Raw genomic sequence first — 25,482 nt, forward strand, 5'->3', positions numbered from 1 at the left:
GCAGGATAACTGGTCAATATCTATAGTAAGACATGCCAAACAAATGTTTACATATTGCATACATGAAACTCATTTGCCCACATGATGGCAGAGTGTTAGCACATGTGAGATTCCCATTTCATGAATACAGCTTGAACTTGAGAAGTAGTTATGCATATATGGTATAGGAGAAACACCTGAAAGATACTGTGCTGTTCATACTGTAGTTCATATTGTAAATGTTGCAGCAACATTTTTATGACATTTAGAACTGTTGCTATTGCCTTCCCTGTTTGCATTGAGTTAAGCTATGAGCAAATTCAGTTATGTACCTAAATAGAGGAAAATAGTAACATTTCTATTCGTTTGCCTTCCTTTGTGCAAACAGGCTAAGTGACAATGCACCGCTGTCAGCACTCTGGATACTACTGAGTGTAACAAATACAGTTATTGCCATGGTTTTTCTGTGGTACCAGGTGTAAGAGCAGTAAACTCCTGGTCAAAGTACAAATTATACAGGGTTCAAACCCCAATCATTCACTTCTATTTTACAGATGGTGTCAAGGAAGCATCAGCTAATTAAATATGATCATTACTGCAAATGTGACAATGACTACAGTAAAATATGTGTCACCTATAGTTTTTATCTGTACAACAGAGCTTTACAACTATTAGCTGCTTTGCAGGCCTCACTCCAAATCACAACTTAATTGTATGTGCAGCTGTCTGGAAATGACAAGAGATGGCACATGTTTTGAAATAATTATTCTGATTCATCAGATTTGCTAACTATTTTTTTTTTTTATTATTTAACAATTGTTGACCGGGAAAGTCCGACTAGGTTCCACAGATCCTGTTTTCAGCGGATGCCCGGGGAGAAATTCTCCAGAAGCATGTCTTTAGAATGTGGGAGGAAACCGGAGTACCCAGAGGAAACCCACGTGAACGCAGGGAGAACATGCAAACTTCGCACAGAAGGCACCCCAGCTGAGAATCGAACCAGAGAACTTCTTGCTGTGAGGCGACAGCATTAACCGCTGCACCACTGCGCCGCCCATTTGTGTATGTCCATATATCCTAAAAAGAGTGTGCAGTGTGCTTCATCACAGTAAGGGCAGTTTGCACATCACAGTAGATGAAGGTTTCATCCATCTTCAATGAACATGACACAAACAGAATCCTACAGATAGTTTTAAAACATTCCACAGTACATGAGCACTGATAAACTATTTAATGAAAGTAGCATGTTAGTATTACCCAACAACACAGTCAAGTCAGTCTGCAGACATCATCCATCAACCTAACAGATGCAGACATGTACAGAGGAGTTGGAGTGATGAGATGAATGGAAGGAGAGATGAACATACATCTAGCAGTGTTTTTTTTTAAATGGAACATTAATGGTCTTATTTTGCTATGCTGTCATTATTAACATTATATGCTATGTAGCATGAAGTGAGTGCCATAAGGTTAGCGAATGCTTAGGAGAGGGACAAATGCGTATATCAAGCAGAACAAGGTTAGTGAAATATGTGATAGCAGCGGGCATGGATGTCACTTCAGATACTCATTTATGGGCAGTAATCAATATATCTCCATGAAAAATCATAACCTTGGCAAATTTTAATATGTGGGTGATTAAATATATCATACACATATCTCTTCACACTAAGAAATTATCAGAGATACATTTGAAATTGAACCTTTGAAGAAATTGTAAAACAAGTCTTCAGTCAAGTGATTTATATCAACACTCCACACAGGAATTTGCATTTTGTTACATTCAGCAATCTAAAGAACTGCCAGAGTAAACGTTTCAAAGGACTTCCTCTGTTCTGCTTTAAGACTGTGTTCCTTTACTGCAGTGAGTTTAAGCAACATTGCGCAGAAGTAACTGGACTAGTGCAGCCAATAGCCTAACCTCATCAGGTTTGCCATAGAACATGAAGAGCCATTCACTGCCACTTTGCATTGATGTGTGATGCCAAACTTGGTGCAAATGCAAAGGACAAAAATCAAACATGTTATTGGGGCCATTTCTGGCCATGTATGTCGTGTGTAATTCTAGTTTTTGACCACATCAAAGGTGTGAAAATAGGGTAGATAGGAAAGGAGTGAAATGGGGAGAAACTGGAGGCAGAAAAAAAGGGAAATCAATAAAGAAACATGCAAGAGGCAATTAGGAAAGAACCATAGCTAGCCAAGTCTTCAAGTAATGTGAACATGGATAGAAAACTGGATAAATCTGAATTATCACCACAACACAGATGGGTGGTAGCAATGCAATAACATTCTATAGCCAATTGGACAAAATCAAATGTGTCAAGGAGACACTTACATGAAGTGGAGAACTGTGAATGTTAAATTTTTTTTAATTTTTTTATTGGACAAGTGCCCATTTTTCTTTTATTTCAAAAAGAGAAAAATATTGGAGAAGGGACATAGGAATGTCAGGATCAGGTAGGTAGGGTAGACGAGGAAGCAGGTGCAGACAAACAGAATAAACAAGACAGACACACGGATGGTGATGGACACAAAAGGTTGGGGTGACACCAAGATTGGTGATAGGTAGGGGACATCACAGGCACATGCCTGTCAAGCATGGGAACAGTGAAACTCTAGTTGTCACCCTCAAAACTATCACCACTGTCCCCTTCCTTGGCTCCTTGTGGGATGGCTTGATGTGGGGGTCTTTTTTCCATTTTAAGGAGCAATTTTTCCAAATGGCTGAGGAAGGCACCAATACCAGTTTGTAATATATCATGCCCCATCACTGAAAACTCCAAGTGGGTGCTGTAATCCCTTCTTCCAGCAATCCCCAAGGTTACGAATGCAATAGCAGCTTGAGCAATGCTACCTGATGTGGATGGGCCAGGTAGTCAGTGGAGGGTTGGCAGACTGATTCATAGTGGTTGGCCTGTGGTGCAAATCATTTTGTTTGCTGTTAAGAAGGTATGACATCAGAACAGTGCATTCACATGCGCACACACACACACACACACACACACACACACACACACACACACACACACACATGCACACACTCACACATGTATCTCTCTCTCTCTCTATACAGATATATATATATATATATATATATATATATATATATATATATATATATATATATATATATATATATATTCAAAACTAAAAAGAAATAAGGGGTGGGGTAAGACAAAAAAAAACAGGTGATTAGAACCATTATATGTCACATAAATTCTTCATTACAATGAATATACTTTTTTATTATGTTAGCTATTATGTTAGCTATACAGCTTTCTAAATCTGAAATAAGACTGTGAATTGCTTTGTTGATTTAAAATTTCAAAATTAAATGTTTATAATTTGAATATATTTATTACTTCTGGGAGGACTTAAACCCACCAAATCTGAATACACTATTACATTTACCTAATACAATTATGTAGAGCTACAGAAGAAAGCATGCATGCTTGCTTTTACTGTTAAGATCTGCATGCTTAAGTTAGAAGTAATCTATAGAAGAGCAATACATTTAATGTAATCATGTTCATTTGTCCTGCATACATACCCCTTCCCTCTCTGTGTCTTTCTTATCTCCCACTTATGGAAGGCCTAATAACACTAGTAATGTATATTTTTTTATATTTGGCTACTCCAGTAATCCCAATAATTTGTGGCCTCCCTAAAATTTCATAAAAATGTAAGTACACCTCCCATGAGACCGATTGTTTCGGGGAATAAATGGATTACTACTGCTGTCTCAAAGTATTTAGAGAAGCAATTTGCCCCATTATTGAATTTGAGTAGGAGTTATATTAGAGATACTTTTTAAACAGTTTGAGAGAATGGACTTTAGCTAATAAGCATTATAGATTGCTGTTCGTGACTTTGGAAATAAATGCTTGGAGTCTGTTAGAGAATTTCTTCATGCACACAGTGTTTTTTTCTAAAGTGAAGGTTGAAATGCTTTATTCTATACTTGATATTGTGTTAAATAATAATATGTTTTGTTTTTAATAAAAAGTGTTACAATCAAAACCTGGGGGTTGCAATGGGCAACTCAGTGGCCAATATGTATGCTAACCTTGTGTTGAGTAGATGGGAAGAGAAATTTGTTTTTAACAACCATGGGAATACATTTTGGAATAAACATCTATTATTCTTTAAATGTTTTGTAGATGGTATGTTTTTGTTATGGCAAGATGATGTTGATAATCTTAATCTGTTTGTTGATTTTTTTGCATATATGATGTTAAATACTCTTATGATACGGTTAGTTTTCTTGATATAATTGTTACTCCTAATGACACTGTTTTGATACTAGAATCCATAGAGAAAATCTGCAGGCTGTTAGATATGTTCATTCAGAGACTATGCATCCTTTATATATATATACATATATATATATATATATATATATATATATATATATATATATATATATATATATGTGTGTGTGTAGAGAGAGAGAGAGAGAGGGGAGTAGTTAAAAGTCAGTTTTTGAGAGCCAGCAGCTGAGTACAAAGGAGGAAAGCTTTTTATTTGAAATTAATTGCATAGAAAGTGATTTATTTAAGTAGGGGTTATGATGAAGTACTTATTGAAAACAACAAAGAGTTAGTTCAGCTAAACCCTATTTATATGCTCAGAATTCTGAGACTAGGCTTAATAGTACTAATAGTACTAATAATTATAACATTGGATTTATAATGATGTATAATAGACATACAAGCATGGTTAAACAAATTATTGAAAAAAATTGAGTATACTCAGCACTAGTCCTGAAATTAATAATATATTAGGGGCTAGGACAAAGTTTATATTTAAGAAAGAAAGGAATTTAAAGTAATATCTATACAATAATGATGTAAATGCTAATCAAAAGACTGATATAGCTAATAAGAAGTCTGGTACCACTCCTTGTTATAATTGTATTTATTATAAAGAAATTAATACTGACCTGCATTTTAAGCACAAACCACACAGAGGCAGCGAGTAAACTGGTAGCTACAAACAGACAAAATTATTTATTGTGTTAGTGCTGTCTGTTTGTAGCTACCAGTTTACTCGCTGCCTCTGTGTGGTTTAAGTTTAAAGTTTAGTTTGTTTGGTGCATTTTAAGCACCTCATAAATCTTAAGTTGTTTACATTTAGAGCATCAGGTACATGTTATACTGAAAATGTGGTTTATTTTGCTGATTGCAGCCGGTGTGATTGTTTTTACATAGGAAAGTCTAACATGAAATTAAAAGAAAGGATATTTGTAGATCTCGCTAATATTCAGCGAAGCATTGAAACATTAGCTAAGCATGTTTTAACTCATGGTCAAGAGCATAAACTTAAATTTAGGATATTACAAAATATCTCTCAAGATGTCCGTGGTGGTGATTTACTAACTTGAACTGAACTGGTGGAATATAAATGGATTAATTACTTTAGGGCTGATAAATTACCAGGGCTTAATTCTAGTAATAGTATTAAACCAGTGCTTAAAATGAAGCAGTGTCACTTTTTTATAATCAATATTGGTTTAATATTTAGTGTAGTAGTAATTTGTAATTTCATTCCTATGTTTCTTGCTTGTTATTACAGGTGATCGCGAAAGTGGAAATGTAGGAATCCTTCAACCTGATGTTAGAGTAAATGTAGGGTCTGATGATGATGATGGCCAAATGGATGCACAGTCGGTGGGTACAGAGGTTGAATCTTTCACTGAGGTTGTGACTCACACATCCCCTAGATTTCCTTCAGAAACAGTCAATATGGCTATATATACCCATTCCACTGAGCCCTCAGATAGAGGACAGCCTGAGCGTGACAAACTTGGTCAGCGCAATGTGGTTACTGTGGCTTCAGTGTCAGCTGACTTTGGCCATAGCCAAAATGTGGGCAAGGTGCCATGCAGGAACGTTGGTATAGGTGCTTAGAGGAGGTCTGTAGTCCACCCTCCACCTGATCCTGGTGTATCATTACATGACACTCAGTGTATGTTTTAGGCCATCATGGAGGCACAGGCATATTCCACTAGGGCATCTGAGGACATGCTTAGGGTTCTAGATGTGGCACAGGCTGATGTGCCCGACTGCCTCTGCCATGTGGCCGATTCAGTGGATCATATGAATAACATGATGGAATGGGCAGTATCTGTGATGCAATATCTGCTTGGAGGTGGACAGCATCAATGTGACAGTAAGTCTGCAACATCATCTGCTGCAAGCCAATGTGGCCATGCTCTATCCCACTTCCATATTGGCACTACTTCAACTGCTCCATTAATAGTTGAGGTGTCCAAACCTAGATGTGGTAGGCCACAGGGTCGTGAACCTGGACTTAGTTGTGAGGAGAGCTCATCTAGCAGATATCGCTCACATTCAGAAAGCACCAGCACATCTGACCATGGGCATGGACATGCCAGTGCTACTCCTAGCAGAGCCAGTTCTCATGGTCAGTGGTGACAATGATGAACTGATACCTCTACCATGCATGACTCACACCTGTCCAACATGCCAAGACATACAGCTAGCACAGAGCTTGGTTGTGTTTATACAGACACACACACACACACACACACACACACACACACACACACACACACACACACACACACACATTTTACATCAAGTGCCCATACAGGTGCACACACATAACAGGTACTTGAGGCATTTGTGAGGCTTGCAGGTCATTCTGTCACAGTGGCCATTTTATAATTAGCTACATTTCTGCCTGCCTGTGTTTCTTACTCACATACACTCACTTTGGCCTCCTGACCTCCCAACCCCACCCTGTATGAATGATGATAACTGTGCCATCTTGTTTCAGATTCGGGGATAGGTATGTATTTTCTCTGATGCACAGGGTGGATAGTTAACTGAGTGCTTAGCATATGTATTGTTGATACTATTTTGAAACTTTTACTGATTTCGTACAGCCTTTTTACTGTTGTGATTACTTCCCTAAAATCAATGATACATCAGTCAGGCGTATTGCTCTACTTGTGAGAATGTAGGGATAATTAGACTCTGGGCTGTTTTTTTTTCTATTGTCTGTATTTTTGATGCATGAGGCATGCAGACATAAGTCAGTAATGTCACATATTGATGTAATTGTTGGACAACTCACACACATTCTATTTAGGTACATTTTCAAGTATCACTATGCAAGTATCTGTCATTTATTTGTGTTCTTACCCATTTATTTTACTGTTCCAGATTCAACACTTACCTTGATAATCTTGCAGTTACAAATGTTGTAATTCAAGGCTGACTCTCAGTCTGATGCTAGCAGTAAACAGCCATTGTATGGATAAGTAAAGGTTATGAGCATTGCCTGCATCAAGTTTACTGTATGTGTGTGCATAGGATAAAAGCTGTACCCCCTTAGGTGGTCAGCATGTGTGTTATCTTTTGCCTCATGGCCAGGGTGAAGGCATATTGTGCACACCTATATCTACCTGTACCCACAGCAGCTGGTGGTTCCCCCACTGAGTCCTTACCTGTGTGTGGCTGTGATAACCTTGTCAGTGGTGGTGGAATGTGTGCTCCTTCCACTTGGTGTTGCTGTTGAAGCTGCTTTTATAGGATAATATTGTGTAACACAGCACAGATAGTGATAATTTTGGCACAAGTACAGGGATTGTACTGCAGGACGCTCCTGATGTATCTAGGAACTGAAGCCTTGACTTCAGCAAAACACAGGCTCTATGATATTTCTTGTGTGAGTGTGTCCCTCATTAAAACATTCCCTTGTGGGTGTATGTGAATTTCTGATGGGCATCATCAGCTATGGTTCGACTGATTCCCATAATGCATCTGCCAGTAAATGGACTTGTGCGATATCCCCCCTCCTCCGAAAAACCTTTGGCAGACTTGTGGGTTGTGCCAGATATGGAAGTCACGGTAACTGCTGGGGACGCCAGCACACACATTCAGGATGATTCCCTTAGCAATAAATCCTTCCCTGTTACCTGGGTGGTGCTTTGATCTCAATGTGTGTGCAGTCTATGGCACCCAGCACATCAGGGAAGTGTGCTATGGGGTAGAAATCCTGCATAGTTGTAGTTATGTCCTCGGGGTTATGAGGAAAAAAAAAAAATATATATATATATATATATATATATATATATAAAACAACTGGTGTGCTGTAGCATAGCCTTTAGGAATTGATGTAGGATCCTGGCTGTTGATGCCTGTGACACCCCCAGCATGCCCCCTGTTGGTCTCTGGAAGTTTCTTTATCTACATAGGTATTGGTTCCCCTTATTTTGCCCTTGCTCTCAGCTGAAAACAACAGATTGAAGAGTTCCTGCAATGTGTCTTGATCCACTCTGTAGTGCTCTACTATTTCTACCTCATGCAGACCACAAAAAGTTAAATGGGGTCTAACCACCATTCTCCTTCTTGCCCGATGTCTATCAGCAGCAGCATATACTTTAGCCTGCTGTACCTACACATCCAGAAGAGCAATAGCAACCCCTGACATTCTTTCCCTCTAATGTAGTTTCCATGGCTGCATTCCAGCTGCTTTTGGAATTTGAGGCAAAAACCTGCACTAAGTGTACACTATTGATTTATAGTTTGTTGAATAGCTCCACTATTCTGCATTGGTTGATTAGTACAGATTTCAGCTGCCTATGCTGTAATTAACATACCACAATGTTTACCGTGTTTGATGGGCTCTACACACCTCTTATTGAATACAAATCAGCACTTCACTACATGTGCATCATGCCGCTATGTGAAAACAGCTTTAGCTAGCTGTGTAGGGTTAACTGAATCCACCCCATGATCTAGCACTTTTATGGGAAAAATTAATTCCTAATTATTTTTAAAGAGTAACTCATCTGACATTCTTGAAAATGCTGTTAAGTTTTATAATTCCAAATATCTCACTTTGTCAATAAGAACAAACTCTTTGCAATTCTTAACAGCTATGGAATGAGCTTAACATATAATGATTGCCATAAAATTATATAAATTACCATCTTAAATTTGCAGATAATAAAACTCCAAGCCCCAACTCAATTCTTATAACATTTTACAAATTTTCTGCAAAATAACTAATCCTGATACTATTGAAATTAGTTATATCTCTACTTCAATTAGTTTGGATTTGTATTTCACTTTAGCCAGTTCATTAGAGATACCAAATTCTCAGAAAACCATATTAGACCTTATAAATTATCACTCAATATTACCTCTCAATGCAGATTGTAAAATGATTTCTCTAATAATAAACGCATTCTATTACATACAATAAAATAAAAAACGTATATATGCCCAAATCAATTCTTATAACATTTTACAAATTTTCTGCAAAATAACTAATCCTGATACTATTGAAATTAGTTATATCGCTACTTCAATTAGTCTGGATTTGTATTTCACTTTAGCCAGTTCAGTAGAGATACCAAATTCTCAGAAAACCACATTAGACCTTATAAATTATCACTCAGTATTACCTCTCAATGCAGATTGTAAAATGATTTCTCTAATAATAAACACATTCTATTACATACAATAAAATAAAAAATGTATATATGCCCAAATCATATTGGTTTCATACCTAGAAGAAAATGTTCATGATAAATCCATCAAACCGTTATTTTATATTACAAAAAATATACAAAATTAATTAACAAACCAACCACTGTTATGTCCTTAGATACCTTAAAGGCCTTTGATTTAGTAAACAGAAATTTTCTCTTTCAACAATTACTTAAATTAAATATTCTCATTTTATTTTTTAACATTATTCAGGCTTTATATTTTGATAATAACTATCATTTTAAAATAAATGGATTAATCTCTGATAATATTAGTTTAAACTTGTGGAGTTTGGCAAGGTTGCCTGCTATCCCCTCCCTTATTTCTTTTATGCATTAGTCCATTTCTAACAGTGTTAGAAAATGTGCCAGTAACATCTCCAGTCTCAGTAAGAGGCCATAATATAATGTTGTTTGCCGACTTAGATAAATCATTATTGACAGAGTGACATTTAGATATTTCCATCAATAAAATGCTTACTATTGTTTCACCATTAAAGAGATTATTAGTTCTGGAATCAATTTTAACAAATGGAAGATGCTACTAGTAATCTAACCAAATCTCAAATCTTATGTGTACAAGGCTGTTAATATACTTTTTCTTGATGTAAATAGTTGCTGAATGTAACATTCATTATTTTGAATAAAGTGAATTAAAAAAAAAAACAAGCAAGTCCATTTAAAGAAAAAATAAATAAATAAATAAATAAATAAATAAGCACCTCACATTGCCATTGTGGTCAGAAAGTCCTTCTATGTGGCACATCTCACTACCAAGGTTTTGCATCCATGAAGAATGAGGTCATCATCTCTCTCTACTCTTCCATCATTAGGCCAATAATCAAGTATAATGCCCCATTTGACATGTACCTCACTAGACACATGCAACAGCTGGAGATGCCATACAAGTACCTCACAAAGAGGATCCTAGCCCTTAAATACATGTCCTACATAGACAGACTCAAGAAACTCCAGCTATTCTCTGTCTCATATTGTCTACTAAGAGGCGATCTCTGCTTGACTTACAAAGCCATGCCTGACCCAGCTCTGTTAGAAATGCTGCACCTAAAAAATCCCAATCCCTCCACACCACATGATCCAGAGACCTCAATCTCATTACCACAATCAACAGAACATACTGGAGGACAGGTCCATAACTCAGAGAATGCCCTTGCTCTGGAATAGATGTCCAATACATGTCAAGCAGAGCACTTCACTGGCCCTCTTCAAGAGACATCTTGATGAGTGGATGGAAAATAGAAAGTTCATCCCGGGGATAACTACTTGATAGAGGCACTAGGAATTAACATCAGGCGGCACACCGCCAGGGCACTTCTATGGGCTAGGTTTGTAAAGGCTCCAGTGCCATTAGCCTAGTGCACACCTATGAACCTATAAGAGCAAGCAAAGGTATATTTTGGCAAGGGAGAAGTTGCCTCCTTAGACTAATTTCAATTGTTTTCAAAAATCCATTCACCATGTTTATTGATTTCCAGTTTGCACTTTTTTATTTTATTTATTTATTTTACATTTGTTGACTGGGCTAGTCCAGCTGGATATATATCCATTTTCAGTGGAGGCCCGGGAAGAAAAGCTCCAGAAATTTCAGCATTATAAAAGGTCAAGACAAAGACATTGACATTTTTTTTTACAATATTACAAGGAAAAGAAAAAAAAATATCAATGAAATAGATGAGCAAGACCGAGTCAGTTGCATTAGAAATGGTGAATTACAAATCTTTATAACATATTACAAGCTTAGGATTTTATATTATGAATTCTGTTATGGAAGGAAAATGAAATCTAAAACTAAACTAGTTATAGGTAGTAGTTTATAATAATTAGTACTAAGTTCACACAAACACAGGAAAGAAAATGCAGGAGATCTATAGACAGAGTATAGAAGAACAGCAAACCAGGATGATTTATAGTGTTCTTACTCACTTAAGCTATGATACTATATGAAGGTGATTGTTCATTCTACAGTATTTACATATTTACATGAGGAAAAAATCCTAAGGAAGGGTAAGCTCGCTAATAATTAGTGAGTAAACACAAGTTCATGATCATGAGAGACTGGCAATAATGAAAGTCTAGTTAAAAGTCAGGTGCTTAGTCTGGTTTGACACAGGGGCATAGCCAGTGTGATTTCAGGTGGGGTTTAAGCTTGCTTTTAAATATGCTGACAGAGGATATTGAGGTTAGCTGGCTTGGGAGGATGTTCCAGGCTTTACCTACTGTATTGGTGAACAAGGTATCACCAGCTGAGTTGTTGGATTTTGAGATTTGAACAAGTAGTTTATTAGATGAGCATAAGGTCTTGAGATTGTTATAGGGGATGACTAGGGATGTAACTATGGGTGTATTTTGAGGTAAGTACAAGATTTTATGGGCTACTATTAGTTGATTAAAAAGTATTAGATTTGGCAGCTCTAACCATCCTAGCTGCGTCAGGTTGATGCAGTGATGAGTTCTATAGGAGGACCCAGCTGCAAATCTGGCAATATTGTTGTAGCAGGATTAAAGTTTATTCAGATTACTTCTACATATTTTGATATAGATGGGGGAGGCATAGAGCAGGGTAGAGATGAGGTGGGTGCGAGCAATAGTAACTCTGGCTGGAGGTGTTAGAAAGGGTTTGATTCTGTAGAGTGAGCCTAGTTTCTTGTTTACTGTTTTTATGGTGTTATTAATGTGAGGTTCAAAGGACAAGTTATTGTCTATTAGAACTCCGAGTAGTTTAGTGGTTGGTTCAGGAGATATATTAGTTCCATTATTTGAAGTAATAGTAAAGTTAAGTGGGGAGGTTCTGTGAGTGGGGGTAAATAGTAGCATTTTAGTTTTTTGGGGGTTAAGAATAAGACGTCTTTGTAGAAGCCAGTTTTCAACTGTACTAAAGGTCTTTTGGGTTAGTGACTGAAGTTCTGCTTGAGAAGTAGCAGAGCATAGGAGTGTGGAGTCATCAGCGTATTGGATACAGTCAGCTTGTGGAATTACAGAATGGAGGTCATTTGTAAAGATGGAGAAGAGTAGTGGGCCTAATATAGATCCTTGTGGGACCCCTAGAGTGACTGGAAGATGGGTAGATAGAGTATTTCCCATAGTACAGCCTGTTGCCTGTTATTTAGGTATGATTGGAACCACTGTATAGTATGGATGTCCATTGACAGGTGTCTGAGTGTGTCAATAAGTAGGTGGTGGTTGACCATGTCAAAAGCTTTAGACAGATCAATAAAAAGGGCAGAAGATAGAGTATCATTATTACGATTACTGTTAATATGGTTTGTTAAGGATAAGAGAGCAGAGAGGGTGCTATGATATGATCTAAAGCCATGTTGGCAGGGTGCTAGTAAATTGTGATCGAGTAGTTAGGTTACCAGTTGTAGGTGTATACATTTTTCCATTATTTTTGCTAAAGGAGATAGAATAGCTATGGGCCTGTAATTCGATAACTCCTTGGAGTTGCCACCCTTATGCAGGGGAATAATGTGAGAGACTTTCCAGATTAGGGGAATAGTTCCTTCAGAAATAATTCTATTAATGAGGATGGATATGGGGTAGGCTATGACTTTAGCAGCTTTTTGCAGGTATTCTGCAGGTAATTGATTAGCTGAGAGTGTAGTGTGTTTAAATTTCTGTATGAGTTTACAGATGAGTCAAGTGGGCACTGGCTGAAAGTGAAATAGAGTAGAATTATTGGGAGAGGATGTGGTAGAGCATGGGGTATTAGTGGATAGCTGGTTAGCTAGGGATTGTATAATTTCAGTGAAAAAAGTATTAAATGAGTCAGCTATTTGGATGGGATTGTTGTCGTCAGAGCCAGAGGGGGAGGGAATACTTGAGCGTCCAGGGTGTAGGAGGTTATTGAGGCTTCGCCAGAATTTTTGGGGATTATTTTGGTTGGTTTGTTGTAGCTGGTAGTAGTAGTTTCTTTTATCGGCAAGTGTGGCTTTTTTTGTTTCATTTCTCAGCTGTCTGAATTGCAGGTGGTCTGAGGGGCTTTTTGTTGAGCGCCACTTGACCCATAGTTTATTTCTTTGGAGTATTTTTTGTTTAGTAGTTTTGGTGAGCCATGGTGCTGGTTTGGTTCTAATTCTGACTTTGCGTAATGGGGCATGGTTGTCTAAAATGGATAGGAATTTAGAGTTAAAGTATTTCACAGCATTATCTATTGGGAGGTATTTCAGGGGTGACCAGTCACAGGTGTCTAGTTCAGCTTGAAAGTGAGTAAGGTTAAAAGTTTTGGTAGTGCGAATAGTTCTAGAGATGGTTGAGTTTGGGATGTCAATTTTAATTCTGATTAAATAGGTAAGCAAGTGGTCACTTATGTCCTCAGGAAGGGTGCCTGTTTTATAGTTTAGTTGGGGAGTATTAGTGAGTATCCAGTCAAGGGTACTAATTTTGTTGTTAGTTTTGTTGATACGGGTAGGGGATGTTATAGTTTGGGTAAAGCCATATAAGTTAATATGAGAAGAAGGCTGCTCAGATATACAGGAGTTCCAGTTAATGTTAAAATCTCCAAGTATAATGGTTTCTTGGGGGTAGTTGCTTGAGAACCAGCTCAGAATAGCCTCTAACGTGTTAATGTTATTGCCAGGGGGAAGTTAAACACATGATAGATATATGGCTTTGCTTTTGTTAAGCTGAATTTTAGTTAGAAGAATTTCTACATTATTGCAAAGTAGAGGTTTGGGGTCTAACAAGGTAATTTGTAATCCATTCTTATAAAGTATGGCTACTCCTCCTCCCTTTTTAGTGTTAAGGTCATGTCTTATGATGTTATAGCCAGGGGGTAAAACTGTACTGTCTTGTATTGATGGATTAAGCCATGTTTCAGACAGACAGAGGATGTCAAAGGAATAAACATCAATAAGGGCATGCAAGTGAGCTATTTTGTTATTGATGCTATGAATATTAAGATGAGCTATCAGGAGAGAGTTGGGGGGTTTGGTCAGTGTTAGTGAGATTGTACCTGTTGGTGTATCAGGTTGTGTAGCTGTGGTAGTGGTTGGACCTGGGTTTTGGTGTATATCACCATCTAACAGGGAGTGGACCTGAACTTGTAGTGTGAGTTGTAGAAGTTTAAATATTAGGGTTTTGGTTTTTCTCACTAGTGGGTTACATTGGGAGATGTGATGGAGTCTATGAAATTTGGCTGCTGAATACTTAGCTGAGCTGGGGAGGTTGCTAAAACTGTGAGTGGAGTTGGGAGTAAGGATAGAGGTGTGTGTGTTGTGGGCATGCAGTCCTGGGAATGTTTGGTGTTCATAGAGAGTAAGTAGGTAGGGAATGATAAGTATTGTTAGGAGTATTAAAAAAGGTAGGGGTTTATAAGGTTTATGGGCCATTTGTTTAGGTTTAGGTGGTTGAAGATAGGGACTAGTTGTGAATAGAGTGGTAGAGTTGTAAATAAAGGTTAATGAGTGATGGGTTGTTTGTGGGGTAGGAGATAGAGGTTAGAGGGAGAATACAATAGAGGTGCTAGCACTTTAAGTGGAGGAGGTAGAGGGTGGTCCAAATGTAAAGGGGTGTGGTTGTAAGTGTATAAGTTTAGGATGGTTGGGGGCAGGTGAGATTTGGGGGCAGGGTAGGGGAGCGGAGTGAGCCCACAGGGCGAACGGAGTGGGAAGAGCCACAGAGGAGTTCACCCTAGAAGAACAATCAGTGGAGCAGTAAGCAAAGGTAAGTATAGGTGAGGAGGGTGAGATGATACAATGCTTTGATATTAGATTATGCAGAGAGGGTTGGCAGTGAAGACTATTAGAATATAGAGAGAGTAGATTGGGAGTGTTAGCTCATCCAGAATAATAAAATCCGAGAGCCTGTAAGTTACTTAAGATTGGAGTCAGAATGGAGGGCAGAAGGTAAAGTTTGAATCGGATAACAGTAAAGTCCTTGTAGTCTAGGAGGAGGGAAGGGGTATCAGGTATAGGAGCAATTAGTAGAGGCTGCTGGCTGTCCTGGCTGGTGAGAGTAAACTTACAACCTAGGATATCTCACAATAATTTGCTATACACTTTGGTATAAAGTACGTACTTTCATTTATAGTAAAATTCCCTTTGGGACTGTTGCAGAGGGAAGGATAGGTTCAGTTCCTTAGTAAGGGGTAACTGCAGTATGTTGAGGAGAAAAGTTGTTTTACAGTACGCAGGGCAGGTCCTCCTTAATACTGGGAAACCAGGTTGGGCAGCTGGGAATGTAAAGGGAGAAGAAAGACAGTGGTAAGACACACAGAGAAATAAAAAATAGACAGTTACACGGGTATATTAAGTAGTAACCAAAGTATAGTGCAGAGACTGACTTCCATATTAAAAACAGTCTTGACTGCAAGTAATTACTATATCACTATCAATGATAACATTCAGGAGGATACTTATAAAGCACTATATCTCAGAAACAATAGGTTAAACTCTTCTATGACTCAAACAAAGATAAATTTCAAGCAGGACACTTGTTAAAAACAACATATTTCTGATACAGAGAGTTCAACTCATCATATAACTCTCTCATGTTTTACATGTGTTAATTTATATAGTTGGATGAGAATATATATATTGTTTGGTTTAGAAAGGAAGGCTCCAAATTAGTTATCCCTGTTTATATACATCCTTGTTAACTAGGCTAGTCAGTATAGGTACATAGGATGAGGAAGCTATGCTTTCTGTGTTATATATAGTTGTAGTATGCAACAGGAAATTCAGCTCTTAAAGATCATACGGTGAAAAACAGCTCTTTATAACCAAACAGTAACAGACAATAGCTATTTTAATGCATACAATGGTGAAATACAGAATCACATATCTCTATCCAGCAAGCTTAATAGTGGTATCACATCTGAGACAGCTCTAAAGCACTTATAGTCAGTAGCGTTGATAGCGTACAGAGAATGCTATGATTTCTATCTGATTTATAATTATAGTAAGTATCAAATGGAGTTTATTGTTTTACTATCCATGCAGAGAGCGCTATGATATCTGTTTAGTTTGTTATCATAGTTTGTAACAAAGGCAATTAATTGTTTTAGTATCCGTGCAGAGAAGGATATGCTATCTGCTTAACTATTAAATTATATTATGTAACAGAAGCAGTTTATTGCTTTGGTTTACGATAAGAGGTTAGCTCTACAGATCATACTGTGGCCAAAAAGTGAGTCTAACGCTCTAAGCACTAACCATAGTGGTCATAAAGGGTCCAAAGCACCGCTAGGATGCTAATAGTCTGTGGCGTTGTTAGTGCGCCACAAAAGCATATCCGACTATCCGGTGCTACAAAGCTCCAGAAAAAGAACACTCTACCAGCCCAACTAAAAGGCTACATAACAAGGCTATTCAGTAAACATGCTATCATGTTTAGGCTGCTAGTTAAAAACATCCAATTAGCATATAAACAGAACCATACAGTATTTTATGCATGTTTTCACTCACACCTGATCTCCGTGTGCAGTAAATGCTCTGAAGCAATGCAAAACAGCTAGAGATAGGACTCACTACCCAGGTTACCGACAGTTGTTTTCAAGTATGCCCTGAACACAATTACTAGGATATCAACAGCATGATAAAACACTTATAAACAAGACAAAAAAGAAAGCTTACCTAAAAACCCTATTTACTCCACTGCCAGGACCGTACTTATTAGCCCCTTTTCCTCATTTGTCCTTACATTTATGCACCTCTCCATAATTCTGCATAATTCTATTAAATTTCATATCTTGTTTCATGATTCTTGCACTGACAGTGAGCTATACTAAAGTGAGGTCACTGTTAGCTAGTAATAATCTCACCTCAACTCCATGCCCCCTCTGTTTAGTGCAGTACTACCACTGTGATTCTGAAAGACTTAATGAAATGGCAAAGCATTAGCATGGCAATTTTTCTAATTGCACTAAGCCTTTCTGATTCAGAAACTGTCCCACTGTTAAAGTTTTCACTTACATGGGCCTCAGCATGGAAGAGGTCTCATGGGTAGAACTGCATAATAATGGGGCTGTCTGGCAGAGGGGCTAATGCTAGTTATCCATGTGCTCACCCTTGAAAATATCTGCAACTCTTGATTTTCTTGGCTGTCCAAGAAATATGTTACTCTAAGAGGAAAAGAGTAACTGCTGTAAAAACATTGTGGTCATGATATTACTTCAGTTCGAAACACAGATGATTTCAAAAAGGTTGTAGGGGTGGGGGTTGTCAGTGCCTCTGTGTGTGGATGTGTGGAGGCATGCCTCTAGGGAAATGAATGAAGCTACATAAAAAGCGTGAGCCTGCATTGGTGGTGATAATGGGGTGGGTAGAAAGGGAATCCGTCTGGATGTTGGTAGAAAGGGAATTTGTGTGTGTGTGTGTGTGTGTGTGTGTGTGGGTGTGTGTGGGTGTGTGTGTGTGCGTGTGATCTGATGTGACCTAATCTACATTGCTAGAGCATTTTAATGGTTTCTCGGTACTTCATTGAGTGCAGAGTAGATGGGGTTCACTGTGACTATATTTCTGCTCCATGTTTCTGAACTTCCTAATTGCCATTTTCAATAAGAAAACATTATAAGTGCAGTGTCTTAGTGGACACCAGCAATGATTGCAATGTGTGTTGTCTCTTTCCTTTACCTTCTGTTTGTCTGACCTTGGACATGGCATATGTAAGTTTGGGTGTGTGGTCGGGGTCCAAATCCCAATATGGGAAATACCCTTAAAAGATTTGTGGCAGTTAGCACTGATGATTAAGGCTGTGAGCTGATAATAAGATGCTTTATGCAAGTCAATATAAAGGGTTTGATTCACTCCAACTCTATTTGCATATTGTGCAACTAAGCAACTTGCTTCCCAAGGCAGTGCTCTCAGGTTGTTGAAAAAGGGGGCACTTGTGCAAGTGGGCTAACCCAACTAAAAATGAATGAAATAAAATGCATAATGAAAGTCTAAAGTATGCTTGTCCATCTATCCATCCATCCATCCATAAACCCCTTTTAGCATTAAGTATTTTTATTCGGTGTTGTTAATCTGAATTCCATGTACTGTGACTGTATGAGCATATCAGAGCACAGAGCATCATTCTTTATTATTTATTAAAAATAGTTTTCCCATCTGGTTGAACAATGTTCAAAGCTCAATGAAATACATTACCAGACATAAATAAATAAATGAACAGTGTTTCCATTGATGAGGCCAGAATCTTCCTTTTAAATGAACAGTAATTAGCAATTTTAATATTTCACAATGTCTGCAGCAAATATTTCTTGAACTTGATAGCTTTCAGCATAACATCTTTTTTGTGTACTGCCAGGCTTCACTTCCTTCTTTGAACTCTGGCCAACACTATGTTTTCTGTTTATTGTTACATACCTCACAAACTGACTGCAGCCATAAGCAAATAAGCAACTGATGAAACAGACCATATTTTTTCATCTCACTGGGAAGAAAAACAATAAAATAATTGTATTGTCTTATTTATCTCTTGTTTCATTGCTGCCAGGTTGCTCCACTGTTTATAAGGGGCTGGCTATACAATGCCTTATGAAATCTGAGGGCATTTGGTGAACTTCCAATAGGTATTGTAGCCATATTTTCAGATGCAACAAAAACTTCACTGTATTTCATACTGATGAGCTGATATAGTCATAGGCAGTGATTCATGAACAATTGCGAAGGCTTTGCGTGAAGCCTTCACATTGCGTACATGTTAGTGTGATGAGCAGCAGAGCTAATCGCACATACATGCTGCTGTTCATCACACTTACACAAATACAAACGAGTTTTCATAGCCAGCAACAGCATGGAGAGCTACATAAGGCAAACGATGCAATTTGTGCACAGGCTGGGAAAGTTTACTGAGTGTACCGTGTACATAAATCATACATATGTATGCAGAAATAAGTAAGAGGGGAGGAGAAATGGTAAGGGCAATTACAATACATGGGTTACCAGACAGGAACAGTGTAATAGGAACAATGTGCACAGAAACCAAGAGATGTATACAGAAATATATAAGAGAGGATGTATATGTTCAGTATCTAGTAAGATAATTTATGTGAATGTGTTTATATCGCAAAGACAATTTTGTAATAATAAAATGTTGCAATATGTATGTCACACTTCCTGAGCAAATATAGATATATGAAAGCATGTATGATATTATAGGATACTGTTTATAGGATGTGACAGTTACACTAATTAACATTGTAAGAGAGATGAGTGACATGACATATGAATGCCACTGACATGCTAACTTGAGATGATATTCTGCAAGGACAGTATCTACATTATGGGATATTTGCACAGTGTGCATTCTGTAAATATAACATGTTGGAAAATAGTAATGGCTCAGAAGCCACAATCTCCTTTTGCAAGGATCAAAGCCATTCCATCATTGTTAACACTGACCTGTGTATCAACTGTATACTCAACAGAAATGGGCAAAAGACATGTATGAGAAATATCACCCTTGAAGAGAATTATGCACTTCAATATAATAATGGTTATGCATCATGCATGCAGGTGTGGCTGGTGTTATGAATGAGGGAGCAGAGAGAGACATAGGTAATACCCTTGCATAAGGCACTCCTACCTGACACAGTTATTGTGTAAACAGATGCAAACACCACAGGGTGATGCAATGTACTCCCCAGAGTTGTGTATTGTCAACATCTGCTACAGGAGAAAACAACAGGTATTGTCACAAACAAATGAAATGAAAGTGTAAATTAAGAAAGGATCCCTGATAATGAATGTCATATCAATATGCCAGCCTGATGGCAATTAAATAAGTACACTCATGTGCATACAGTTGTAATCAGTCCTATTCAAAGTTACATGGTCAAGGAAGGTTTCACTGCATGTCTCTACACACACCACCCAAAAACTGGAGCACACCCATGTATACCACAGGACTCAATGCATGTGCCAAAGTAGCACTCTCACCATGACATTAGCAGAACAAATGTCTACTGCCATGAAATCATAAGTTGCACTCACATGTGCTCATGCAACATATCAAGGCATAAGACTGATGTAATGGTTGTTGTGTGATGTCAGTATGATCACACAGAAAGAAACTCTATGCTAGAACTGAACATTAAGCTGTACAACTCCTGCAAATAACAATATGGCTATTAATCACATTTGCTACCATGGAACTGCTATCACAGCAGTTGAACTCTACCTATGTGAAGTATTCAATCAGCTGTACTATATTTTCCCATAATTTTTATCTTTTAAAATGTATGGGGGTAGCTTCTGCCACCCCCCCCCCATACAAAATGTAATTTGGGGGATGCATTTAATGCAGAATGGTTCAGGGCACACATGCTTGCAGCCACTCAAACCTGCATTGGAACACTTACCTACACATGGAGAAAATCAACATTATGGTGGGATTAATGAATGCTCCATGATATAAGTGCATTGCCAGTTGTCATATGTGTGGTTATGTGAAAGCATTACTTCATGTGTATGAATCAAGGAATATGTGCCCCTGTAATTAGTCAGAAAGAATCTTGCTGTATGTCTGACAATGTTGCCTGATGCCTGGTATACATGACAATAGAACAAGAAATATGTCCAATGTGGATATAATCCCATATTGGAACACGTCTTTCTTAGGCATACAACATCATCTAGTGTCCGCAGTCCTGTGGAGGTACTTCATTACAACTGTGATGGAACGGCAATCAATTCAAATAAGAGCATCCATCTTCAATACAGTCTTTCCAAAGGAATTATAGAATAAACAAATGTAACAGGAAACAACATATATGCAACAGCTACACATGAACATAGCAGATGTGGGTGACAACACTGTTAACATCATGTGTAATGACAGTAAGCAGTGACAACTGGATTTGAGCTATATGGCTAACACCAAAGGCTTATGATGATTTGTTGAAACACAAGTGCAACTACAGATTTATTTGACAACTGTGACACTGCACCCTTCAATGGATGACATCACCAGTGTGTATTACCTTCATGTTTCTGCTAAATAATGGTTGCACAGCACAAGCTCACTGTATAGATATACCTCATTTATGTATTTGCAGCATGTTCTGCACAGTAAGAGGAAGAATCTCAGATGACAGTCATTCCTGTAGTCAAAATCCTTACCTATTGACTGACAGAATCAGTGTATTATATGCACAACCTCAGCAGATATCTGATTGCATGTGAGCCATAATGAATCTTTGAAATGAAGGCATCAGCTGTATCATGCAAAGAAGATGTGTGCAGAAATTACTTCTACAGCAATGTGAACATTTAAATGTTGTCAATACTAAGAGATGTAACACACTCATGTATCCATTTACATACACAATCAGGAGAGTCTCACTATTGTAGCTGAACTCCTTAGCTATCAACAGACACAATCTATACAGAAGTGTATTATACACATCCACCACAGGAGAGGTTTGATTTTTGTGGTGCATTATTGAAATTTAGACTTTATTGGTATGTTGCAGACAGTATGAGTTTGTGGATAAAGTAAAAAATGAGATGCAAGATTGGTCTGACTATGTAAATGCTTCTCAAGAGTACGAATCAAATGAACATACCTGTTGAATTTCTCCTCCAGTGATGCAATGTCCCCACTATCACACCCACAATTTGATTGTTGTAAAATTCGAATCACCTACCTATCGAATTACGCAATCTAGAAAACACCGTACTTAATGCAAGCAACTCCACAAATGTCTGAGTTCAATATTGTGAGAATGCTCTTTATTGAGAAAGACATTGGCATTGTCTTGCTAAAAGATGATGTTGGGTGAAGGGACTGACATTGATGTGTACTCACCCTGAAGTGTAAAATTTACTCCAGGCTACTATTTCATTGAGGCCAGCAGTAGTTAATGTCATATTTACACAGATCCTCACACACACACACACACACACACACACACACACACACACACACACACACACACACACACACACACACACACACACACACACACACTCTGACTGCATTAACATTAGACCCCCCCTACTTACCTAGAGGACACAGTACTTGACAAACAAGCACCACCACAGAAGTCTGAGTTTTATAGTTTAAGAGTGCACTTTATAGAGGATTACATCAGAGTTGTATTGCAGAGAAGATGATATTGAGAGAAAGGTTTGACACTGATGTAGACTCTCCCTGCAGTGTAAAATTAACTCACACATGTTGACTGCTGTGAGAAAAGTACCACCTACCTATCTAGCTATGCAATCTAGAAAACACAGTACTTAATGCAAGCACCAACACAAAAATCTGACTTTTACACTCTCGCAGTGCAGTGTGGATAGGATTAGCTTCTCATTCTGTCTCAGAGAAGATATTGTGATGTTGAATGTTTTGTGCAAATCCAGATTTGTTGATATGACTGACTAAGTGCAATGTTAGGATCAATAATGCATACATACTTACTGCTGACCTATGGCAGCTACACTCTCACTAATATATACTGCAGAACTGAGAGTGACATGTAGCTACCTGTCTCGTGTATATAAGACAGACAAAATTGTGGAACACAGGGTGGATAATGAATCATTCATGGATCATCAGGTTATGAAGATGGCATTTAAGCCTTCATAAATGGTAGTGATATTAGTAAGGGTGCATGCTTAGGCATGGGCATTGTGGACTGATAGTACATTTATGTGTGTCAAGAATGTATGTGGTGGTACATCATTTGTAAGTGTGAGTGCTGCAGTACAGACCCAATAAATGAAGTGGTCAGTTAACCACACTGTATATTAAATAATTTCCATGTAATGAAATGATATAATCCAGTAAAAATGCCTATCTTTGTTCTAAATCTCTTCCTAAAATGCTGTGTTGAGAAACATATTTGTGCAGACATTGGCAAAGTGTTATCGTATGCATGATTATGGTTTGATGTGTTGAACTGAGACTGTAAAGTAACAGTGTTTAGAGGAGTTCAGTGGTGCTCCATTTGTGTATTATGCCTTTCCATGTTAACTCCAAAGCATCATTCAAAAATGAAGGGTTGTGCTTGTCTTAACTGTTTGTGTGACATTAGGCTGTGAGCAAACAGAGTTCTCTGCCAAAGGAAAATGTGAAAAATGTAATTTGGTTTGCTTTCTATAGTGCAGACAGGCTTAGTGGTGATGAATGCTAGTCAGTACTTAGTAGAAAAAATCCAATTGTCACCTTTGCTTTTTCTGTGGTACAAGGTGTAAACTCTCTGATATAAATGAAACAGGAATGTTGATGCAGGTTCCAACTCCAGTAAGCAGATCATTTTACAAATGGTGTCAGAATATGATTACTATAGTAACTTTTTCATCATGACATTAAGAATACCTAGGAATAACTATTTTAAATATGTTCCCTTGCCAAACTGTGCATGCAACTGCTATTGAGATAAATTGCTATACCTACTATGTACGAGACGTGTTTCAAGGGAAATCACAAGTAAACTGGATGTACAAAGCAGTGTAAGGCAAATATCACTGCATTTTGCAATAACACCTGAAATGACATTTAGCATCACAGACTACAGTTGCTCGTTGCCCAGACCTCACACATTGATGAAGACTACGACTAATCAAACAGAAGGGGCTTAGACAGATACACAGACAACTCATTCACAGGAAAGAAACTTATAAAAGCAGGCAGTAAGAGTTTCACCTAATGCTGAATTTGAACCTTTGTCTAGTTGAAAATTTAAGTTTGCAGACTTTATTATCTCTCCACCCCAACAAGGAAATTGAACTTTAAGCATGTCAAAATCACATATTTGGGAGACAGTGATAACGTATTCGGGCAATGGAAGATATAGGTATTATACTTCAGCAAAAAAATGACAGTCTGAAAATGCCACAATGTGACATTTATATCAGTAAGCCTAATGAATAATCAATAGTACTAAGGGGTAAGAGAGAAGTGCTGAAGACAGAGACAGATATGCAGGCACTATGAAAGGGAGGTGTTATGGGTTATTAATGCACATCTGTATGGTGTGTCCTCAGTATTCATCTGTCATGCTCTGTATCATTAACTGATGGCTCTGGGGATCAGGAAACTATAAGACAGGCAAAACCTGATGAATACAAGAGTAGAATAAGGGTGGTTTATTAAATCTTCTTTATGGTCATTAATGTATTGCAAATGCTTAACTCAATAATAAGTAATATATGTGTCATGAAACATATCATAGAAGTACAACATCACAGTAAGAAATAATGTGACATCCATCTGGAATCAAACCTCTGATGCTATGGTTAAAAATAAAGCTTCAGACAACTGTATTATGTCAATATTCCACAGAGGATGCTGCATACAATTGTCAAATAGTAAGTCTTGCTAGTGATTTCCTGCATTCTGCCTTTACTCTGTATTCCAGTATTGCATCATGTTTATGTACCTTTACATGAGGATAAAAGGACTACTGTGAGTGACGGCAACAACTGACCAGGTTGTTGCCATAGAACATTAACAGCCATTCACAGTCACTCAGCATTGGTGTGTACTGCCAACGTCTGCAAAATTGCTAAAGGAAAAAAGTGAAGGCTTTCTTCTGGGCCATTTCTGACTAAATGTGTTGAGTGTGATTCTATTTTTTGACCAGATTAAACATGTGAAAATGGGATTGACATGAAAGTGGTGAAATGGGGGGGGCGGCAATCAGTAGGGGAACACGGGGGAAGAATAGAAGAATTTGTAAGAAGGTATTGGGAGGGAACCACAGCTATCCACTTCTTTACAAGATAAATGTAGAATTCTAGACATATTTTGCTAAATTTGGATTGTCACCACATCTGCAGTAGGTGACAACAACAGAATAATGTTGTGCAGCCAATTGTGCCAAATCAAGCATGTCACGAAGACACATAGGTGAAGTAGAGTGCACAGCTAGGTGTAAGTAGTTATTTTTCTGTGGGACAGCTGCTTATTTTCTTCCTTTTGTTTTCCTAAGAGAAGGAATGTTGGGGAATGCAGTTATGTGATGGTCAGGTAGGAAAGTTATGTGAGGAAGTAGGTGCAAACATGTA

This window comes from Protopterus annectens, chromosome 1.part2 (genome assembly GCF_019279795.1).
Source record: "Protopterus annectens isolate FY-2018-M chromosome 1.part2, PAN1.0, whole genome shotgun sequence".
Classification (NCBI taxonomy): domain Eukaryota; kingdom Metazoa; phylum Chordata; order Ceratodontiformes; family Protopteridae; genus Protopterus; species Protopterus annectens.